Raw genomic sequence first — 9,428 nt, 5'->3', positions numbered from 1 at the left:
TGTGCTCTTGTCCAAATTTAAAACGTTTTTCATTACTCTGTTATATGTGAAAAAAATCAATTCCAAATTAAATCACATCTATTGACAACAGGCCCTAAAAATTTACTTCAGCATTAAATCTTTTAGATGGTTAAATGTTATTTCCTAATTTATGATCTTCTGAGACTGGCAGAAAATAACATCAAATAGGGTGATAGATCCATAAACCAACAAAAATTTGGCTGTAATGTATCATCACATATATTAAACACCACCACAGATCTGTACAGTAATATTTATGCATAGCATGTAGACACACTAAAGGCATACACACAGAGTCAGAGAATAAAGCTTAATGTGGTGCTGTTACCAGTTCACTACTCAAGTGGGCATTTTCCTGTTCTTGATCTACTGAATAGCTTTTTTGTCACCTTTTCTTTCTTGAAGACAGATTGAAGATGTTCATAACCAGATTCTTCAAGCTTTCCTTTTCCTTTTTCAAGGCAAAGAAAATTTTCATTTGGTGTCCTCTGTAGAGATAGCTGACCCTTTTTTGGCTTTTGATATGAATCAGTGAGTGGTTCTTTAAAGACATCAATTCCAACACCTGAAGGAACAATTCAAGCTATCTCTTGTTAACTTCTATGACAAAATACCACCAGAACCAAGGGAACAATTTTCAGTACTCCATTTTTTTCATAGTTTCAAGTCACTTGAAAGGGGTTGATATCAACTCAGTCTTCCTGAACAACTCTGAGAAAGTGGCAACACTTTATAGTTTTCAATAGCTGGAAACTTACCTAAAATGTTCCAAATCTTTCATACAGCATCAAACATGGTTCTGATCTGATAACCGGTGCTGCTTCTGCACATCTTGATACAATTAAATCTTTACTATAGATTTTCTCACATGCATTAGAAAGATCATAACTGTCACAGATCATAGTCAGAGAAATGGATGGATAGATATTAACAGTTTTCTTTTCATGATTTTTTCCCCATACTGTGAAGGTTGTGTTGTACATCTAGAACAGTATATCCAAGTCCAGGGTCTTTTGTTCCATAATATTCTTTAATTAAAGCCATTCCTGCTACAATATCAGTTCCCTTGAAGTTCACCAAATGAGCAGATGCTCCTATACTAGCTGTTCTCTTGGGAAAAGAGTCTTCTGCAATTTTAAATCATAAAATTTGTAGTTTAGGTCATCCATCAAGCACTTTGCCAACATTTTCTTCTGCTCTCTGGAATTTGTAGCTATTGTGATTGGATACAAGGATTAAACAAGAATAGTTTCAGTCTAATTCTTAGCCAGTACCATTCTGAATCTGTTTTCTACTACAAAGAAAATAATTTCTCTGGGAACTCAAGAACCCTCAGAAACTGCTTTTATATGGGAAGGTAACTAATATATTTTTCCTTTTTTGTTATAGTTAATTATTATTCAAGAATTTTCTTACAGGCACCACATTTCAGAATTCTTTAAAATAATTTTTTATTTATTAAATTTTAAAAGTAAAAACAAAAAATACCTAACATGGAATTATTAAAAACTGATGATAATTTTAATAATTTAATTTCTACAAATTCATGGGAAGCTAGAGTTTATACATAAAGAATCTAGATGATGGAATCCACTCAAAAAATAACAAATGAAAAGTCACAGATAACAGACAAATGTCTTCATTGACATAAACATCAACTTACTTGTTCCAAAGGATGGAAACTAGCTTCTAACTCATTCTATAACAAAAAGTACATGACTGTTTCAATATTTTGATTTTAATGTTTCTTTCTGCAGCAGCAAATTTGAGTATCTTTGCTGAAGTTTCTTTTCTCTTTGTTGCTGTCGTTGAACTTCTTTTTAAATAATCCAGCCTCCTTAGAATTGCTGAATCCTCACATTTCTTTAGCTTCTCCAGAGTACAAAGCTCCAAGTTAGCTTGCTCTATTTGGTCCCAGAAATCATTTAACTGTTTCCTTAGTCCCATTACCTGAGACTGGTAGCCACCAAGCAAAATTTTCATCTTCCTTTCCAATTTTGCAGCTCTCTTAGCTTCTGTGGCCATGTGACCTCTATTTATGTCAAGTCTCTTTTCAGGTGATTCAGTCCTGTCCTTTCTGCTAGCTAGATTGGCTCTTGTATATTGGCTCTGCTCAGGTAGATATAAAATTTGACTGTAACATTCCTCCCACACCTGGTGAAAAGCTTCATTTAACAATTTACCATGGCTCATTCCTTGCTTTACAAGTCCCATCTCCTGTGTCAAAAGGTTTTGAGCCTTCTTCAGTTCAACTTTGGAGAATTTCTCATAGGGGTTTTGTCCTAGATAAGTTATGTGCTCAATCCTATTTCTTCCAAAAGCTTGAGTTTTCCCCTTTTGATTTCCAGCTTGTTCTCCATAAGGATGATGCAGAAGATCATAATGAAGCATTGTGATCATCTCTTTTTTCATTACTTCTTCACTTTTCTGTAAGTCTGTTAGAGGTGGATCTCCATTGAGGGGTCTGAGGATAGTTTCATTGACTTCTGAAGGTCTGGGCAGAGCCTTCTGAATAGCCTGGTGCATTGTTTTGAATTTCTTGACATGTTCAGCATCTCAGATAGCCTGCTGGCTAGCATCTACATCAGCAGCATCTTCTGCATCAGTTTCTTCCATCTCCCTATCTTCTAGCCCCTTATCGGTATTTTCTGGGAAAACAATCTCAAAGTCATTCTTTAGAGCAGGAAGTCCCATCAACCCTAAATGGAGAGATTCCTGAGATTGTCTCTCCATCTGTTTCACACAGCAGGGGTCCCTGTCATCTACCTATCTCTCTCCAGTATTTATGTTTAGCTTGTTCCTTAGAGGAGTTCTGCCTGGGTCAGTGCCAACCACCGGCTGAGGAGTCTTCCCATCTCCAGGTGTCAGCCCTTCAGCCCCATGACAAGGAGTCCTGAAGGGGCCAGACAAGATTGTGTTTGCTGTCTGAATGATCTGTGCTGCAGGAGTCACCCCAGAGAAGTCACCCTCATGCAATGGAGGATTGAGACCACCTTTCAGTGGGGTGTTCACATTGCTAAGAGCCATCGAGGTCTGTGCTTCCTGCAGAATGCGATACCTGGCAGTCGGAGTTCTGAGGGTCTTCAGAGCTGCGTTATTATGGGTGACATATTCAGACAAAAGAGCACTTGAAGCAGAATGCAGCAGGCCAGAACCCTCTACGGTTTGTCTGGCAGTTTCACTTGCTGGGCAGTTTTGACAACTTCCTCAGGTTCTGCCACTGAAATCTGAGGTTCAGGAAGTACCAATTTGCTCCTCTTTTTAGGAAATTCTGATGGCAAAGCAGACTCCCTTCCTCTTTGCATCTGCCTTTTGTCTTTCTTCCTCTCTCTAGTTTCCTTTTCAGATCTTAACTCCCCATCAAGATCTTATGGCTGTAGCTTCTTAAAATCAGCATCAAGAGCCTGATCATTCTCTTCAGGTGTGTCATAGAAACCTGGAGCTGGCTTTTTTCCAAAAGGAATTTCTGCATTATAATCTACTCCCCCCTTCTTTTTCCTTTTCTTCTGAATTTCGATGCGGGCTGCTCCAAGTTCTCTTCTCTTTTGGAGAGCAGCAAGGCGCCTGGCTTCTTGCAGTTGTTTCTCTCGGGCTTTCCTCTTGGCCCTCTTGCCCTGGGTGTTTGCCAGCCGGGCTCTAGCTTCTGAGAGCATTTCAAGTTCGTCTTCAGCCATATCGATGGGATCCGGTCTGGCCGGTTTCGTTTCTGGATTTGGATCCATCTCTCCAGGTTTCAGTTTTGGGGGATCATCTGCTGACTCTTCTTCCCCATCTCTTCGGGCAGCCTTGTCCAGGAGAAACTCAGAGTGCTCCAAACACTGTGCGGCCGTCCTCCCGAGGAGCGGGGCGATGGTTCTCCGCTGGGTCGGCATCAGTTTGGCCAGATGCAAAAGCTTTTCTTCCTCCTCCCTGGACCATTCCGTCCTTTTCATGCTGGGGTCCAGCCATTCCTACCGCCTGGCCTCGCACTGCTCTGCAGATTTCCTGTGCAGCAGAGAAGCGACCCGAGACCATTGGTTCTTTCCAGATTTCGTTATGGCCGCTTTGAGAATTTCCTCCTCGGTATTCCTCCATATCCCGCCCTTGACCATGACCCGAGGCATCTTGGAGGAAGAGGGAGCGTTTGGCAATGAGCCCAGGCAAAGGGAGAGCGCCGAAATGGCTTAGCAGCCCCCGCACCCCAAGTCGACCCTCCTGACCCGCACCACCTTCGGCTTCTGGGAATCCGTGGCGAGAAGGTGGGTGAGCCAGGCGTCTGCTGCACCACTGGTCCCGGGCCCGAGGGCTTGTGCGGGAGGCGAACCCGGGCTCCTCTGGGGTGTGAGGAAAGGGGAAATAGGCTTTTTCCGGAGTTCAGCTGCTTCAGTCGTCCCAGGTACAGAATGGGGAGGGGAAAGATGAAGCGGGGCTTGAGAAGCCAAGCCCGCCCGGGGGATTCCGAGTTCCCGAGTGGCTTTGCCCTTCTTTGATGGACTCAGAGGCCAAATAAGATATGCTTTGGGCAGACTGCAGGAGGCCAGATCGGGTTAGTATCCAGCTCCTTCAGCATCCTCTTCCGTTTTCCTTTGAAAGAACCCCATGAGTACCTTGTTTTGACTCCATGCCTATTACAGGACCTTGGGGGCAGAGCAGATGGAATCAACCTGGAAATACTCTGAGATTTATTGAAAAAGACGAACTCTAGCTTGGAAATAATAGGGAAAAAAAGACATGACTCCGAGTAACATGTCCAGCTGAGAAATGAGATGTGCTGAGCTGAGCTCCCTCTTTAGATGGAGTTTTGGAGTTCATGCTTCTATCCTTCTCTGAGAGGGGCAGAGGATGGGGATGAGAGACAGACTCCTGAGGCTGATGGCATCTTTTTTTTTAGTTTTTGCAAGGCAATAGGGTTAAGTGACTTGCCCAAGGCCACACAGCTAGGTAATTATTAAGTGTCTGAGATTGGATTTGAACTCAGTTACTCCTCACTCTAGAGTCGGTGCTCTATCCACTGTGCCACCTATACGGCCCAAGGCATTTTGTAGAATAATAAGACGCTTCCAGTAACGAGCTTCCTGGAGCATGGTGAGGTTAAGTGTGCCAAGGTAGTTCAGCTAAGAGAAAAAGGAAATGGTCTGAATTGACCTTGAAGTGCAATAGTCACAAAAGACTATTAAATTGCAGTCAGTTTGATGATTCACATCAATTGATGCAGTTTCTCTACTAGGTGTTCCTTGTTCCCAATAGGTGTTGCCTAGAACCTCAAGTCTCATTCTCTTAGGATGGCCTTGATCAAAGTTCTGGGTGTCTGACTTAGAGGAGTTAGCTTCTCTCCCAAGTAGGAGGCCTTGAACATTACTTGAACATATCAGTTCTTTGGGATGGAGAGGCAGCAGGTGTTTGCTAAGTAATTAGAACCATAGGTATGAGTACTAATTACCTGTTGTCTCAGAGAGTTGTTAAGAGAATTTCCAGAATCTGGCCTTATTATGAGTTGTGCTTCTGCACCCCTTGATACAATTTATCTTTTAAAATCTAGTACTCTGAATTTCTTACAAGCATTATAAATGGCATAGTTTGCACTGACCATAGACACAGGAAATGATGGATACTTTTAAACATATTTTAATACAGTTTTTTCCCTGATTCTTGATCCAAACTGCTATAGTACTGTATTCTGCAACTGAAAAGAACATCCAGGCATAGGAGCTTTCATTCTATGAAGTCAGGAGGACCTGAGTTCAAATGCAACGTCATACTTTGCTAGCTGTGAAATCTTGGGCAAGTCACTTAACCCTGATTGCCTCCCAACCAGAGACTTCTCCAGTCATTCTGATTCATGTTTGGCCACTGGATCCAGATGGCTCTGGAGGAGAAAGAGAGGCTGGTAACTTAGCATAGCAGCCCCTCACTCAAATCCAATTCATGTGTATATCATGGTATCAGCTCCCTGACATCATGATCTTCTTTGGGTTTTTTTTGTCTTTTTTTAGGGGGTTTTTTTTGCAAGGCAAATGGGGTTAAGTGGCTTGCCCAAGGCCACACAGCTAGGTAATTATTAAGTGTTTGAGACCAGACTTGAACCCGGGTACTCCTGACTCCAGGCCGGGTGCTTTATCCACTGCACCACCTAGCCCCCCCCATCACGATCTCCTTGAAGAACAAAGGACAAACATCCTCATCATTGTCATCATCATCTTTCATTACATAACATTTTTATTTTATTTTATTTTTTTAGATTTTTCAAGGCAATGGGATTAAGTGGCTTGCCCAGGGCCACACGGCTAGGTAATTATTAAGTGTCTGAGGTCATGCTTGAACCCAGGTGACATAACATTTTTAATTAAATTCCTGCTATTTTATCACTTCACCAAATTGCATTCCCTGACTACTCTATTACTTCATAATAAATCAGAATCATAAATATTTTTCTCTTGTTCATTACCATTATATTATTTAATATACAGATAAAAACATTTTTAAAATGTTGTACTGCATATTTACTTTCTGCTGAAAATATTTAGACATCAAAGATGCCAAAGAGGGGCAGCTAGGTAGCAAAGTGGATAGAGAATTGGCCCTGGAGTCAAGAGGATCTGAATTCAAATTCGGCCTCAGACACATGTACTTAACTGTGTCACTTAATCCTGTTGCCTTGCAAAAACAGAAACAAAAGCAAAGATGCCAAAGGATATCTACTGGGTCATCTCCAGTTGTCCTGAGTTTTGGAGTTCACCAAATGGGAGAGTCTCCTTTACCAGCCACGTCTTGTAAAGAAGCTCTGCAGGAGCTGAAAACATGGTTGTTGTTATTCATTCTTTTTGAAGAGAAACAATGACATTACAAGTTGAGGACATCATTTGTGGGTAAACTGAATTTAAGTGAGGCAGAATTGTTTAGATGCAGTGGCCATCCTTTGACACCTTTGATGTCTGACCATATCCAGCTAAAAGTAAGTATGCACTGTCATATTTTAAAATAATTTTTATCTGAATATTATATTACAGTAAAGGATAAGAAAAATGTATTTAGATTCTAATTTATCACAAAGTAGCAGAGTAGTCAGACAATGCAAAATCTGGGAATCATAAAGATAAATCAAAATTGACAATATAACAACAAGATCATCATTTAAATTATATTAGAGATGTAGACTGAATCTTTTTCTTTAAATCTTTATATGTAAACTAGCAGTTGTATTCAAACTTTATTCAACTCCAAGTAACATTGTATTCTCACATTCTCCTCTAATAAGCCCAGAGTAGGTCCATGACCTAAACAATGAACTAAAATCAGTAATTCTTCAAATGAAATTTTGTTCTTACAATATTTTAATAGCTGGACTAAAACAACTTGAAAATTAGTCTTCAAAAATACATTTTCATTGCCAGTATCCTTATTGGATCATCAAAAAGTAGAAATGATCAATGGTGGTAACTTCTCAGAGTTCAGGGATTTCAGTCCTATAAACAAGCATTGATTTTAATTTAAAATACTCCCTTGCATCACTCTCCAATAAAAGGCAATCTTTAGAAATTTTTAATCCAAGTTGAATATTTTCTTTCTTAGAAATATAAGCTCTGAAAGGTATCCTTTTCAAGAGTGAGTCTGTTTCATCCATATTAAACATCTTTTTGATCAGTGTATCCATCTTCTTTGATCATTTTCTTCAAAACATCAAGCTGCTATTCTGGTGATTTTAATCCTGTACAATTAAACTCAATTTGTAAAGCCAGTGAACCAACAAACACTGGATGAAGACAGTGAAGTCATTTTTATTTCATTTCCTTTTTCTTTCATTGACTTAAAAAAAACTTGAAATATTTTTTTTTCTGAATGGCTCCTCTACTAAGAGGTATGTCTCTTTGCTTGCAATATTTAATCTATACAGATAAAAAAGATCCATTCTTCATTACTTATAGCTGTTTGCTGACTAAAAACAGCTGATGTAAAATTTGCCTTTTTCTTTTACTTTACTTGTTAGTTTTATAATATCCCATACCATAGACTCAGTCATCCCATCCTGATTTGGAATTTCTCTTACTACACTTATGCTCCTTGATCATGTCAAGTTTTTGTTCCAGAGTAGTAGTTACATTTTCTTTTTATTCCTGGCAATGTTTCCATCTTAAATATTTTTCCTATTATTCATTTTGTTAAGAACTCTTCGTTTTGGTGCAGCTAGATGGTAATGGATAATGTACCAGCCCCGGAGTCAGGAGGACCTGAGTTCACATCCAGCCTCAGACACTTGCTAATTACCTAGCTTTGTGACCTTGGGCAAGTCATTGCCTTGCAGAAAAAAAGACACGAAAAAAAACTCTTCATTTTATGTTTGGTGAGGCAATAGGTTTATGTGATTTGCCTAGGGTCATACAGCCAGTAAGTAGCAAGTGTCTGAGGCTGGATTTAAACTCAGATCCTCCTGACTCCAGAGATGGTTTCTATGCACTATACCATCTAGCTGCCCCAAGAATTCTTTTTTAAAACCTTAATATGACTTTTGGTCATGTTAACCACAAATATAGTATAGTATAGGATGATATTGAATTTGCATAGGCAAGATCAGATTGCCATGATAAAATCCTCCAATGGCTTGTATGGGTTGCATTAATTGAATTTTCATTCACTTAAATGTGACCCAGTGTCATTTAATTATATACAATAAATCAAATTTTACATTATATGAATTCATTTAACCTCAGTTGAGCTACACACAGATGTCAGTTTTCTGCATTTGTAATTAAAACTATGAGAGATAATAAGGATGAAGATCAATTGACTAGCAGAGATTATGTTAGGCTATGAGAATATAGATTTTATACAATACATAGTTTCTCCTTACCTAGGAGGAGAATATAGTCTATGGAGAGAGAAAACACACACACACACATATGTATATAAGAAAATAAATGCAGGATAGCTTTGTGAGGGGGAGCATGGTTCTAGCAACTGTTAGGGAGAGCAGCACCAGGTAGAGGCTATTGAGCAGCGTATTGAAAGAAACAAAGTACAGGTAGCTAGGTGGTGCAGTGGATAGATCACTGGCCCTGGAGTCAGGAGACCTGAAGTCCAGAGATGGCCTCAGATGTTTACTGGCTATGTGACCTTGGGCAAGTCATTTAACCCTACCGCCTCATCAAAAAGAAATAATCTGAGAAAGTAAGACTTTGAGTGAGATGTGCATTACAGATATGGGGAGCAGCCAACACAAAAGTGCAGAGGTGGGAAAATGAGTATCTGAAAAACATGGAATCTTGGGAAATACCCTGGATTAGAGGTATTTGGATGAATGATGACTTGCTACTTCAGCACGGAGACTAAGATTTCATTAAGGTAAGGGGTATGACCACTAGAACATATCTAAGAAGATGATTTGGAGGATTATAATAGTCAGGAAGCAGAAAACAGTCTCAATGGGCCGCTAA

General features: G+C 39.8%; 2 pseudogenes; both read right to left on the bottom strand.

The window, feature by feature from the left end:
• Window positions 1-541: 541 nt before the first annotated feature.
• Window positions 542-1,664, bottom strand: LOC141494035 (nicotinamide phosphoribosyltransferase pseudogene; annotated as a pseudogene).
• An 81-nt stretch (window positions 1,665-1,745) lies between these two features.
• On the bottom strand, window positions 1,746-4,124 carry LOC141493657 (cell division cycle 5-like protein pseudogene; annotated as a pseudogene).
• Window positions 4,125-9,428: the final 5,304 nt, after the last annotated feature.

Source organism: Macrotis lagotis, chromosome 7, assembly GCF_037893015.1.
Source record: "Macrotis lagotis isolate mMagLag1 chromosome 7, bilby.v1.9.chrom.fasta, whole genome shotgun sequence".
NCBI lineage: Eukaryota > Metazoa > Chordata > Mammalia > Peramelemorphia > Peramelidae > Macrotis > Macrotis lagotis.
This window is presented reverse-complemented; position numbering and strand designations above follow the sequence as displayed.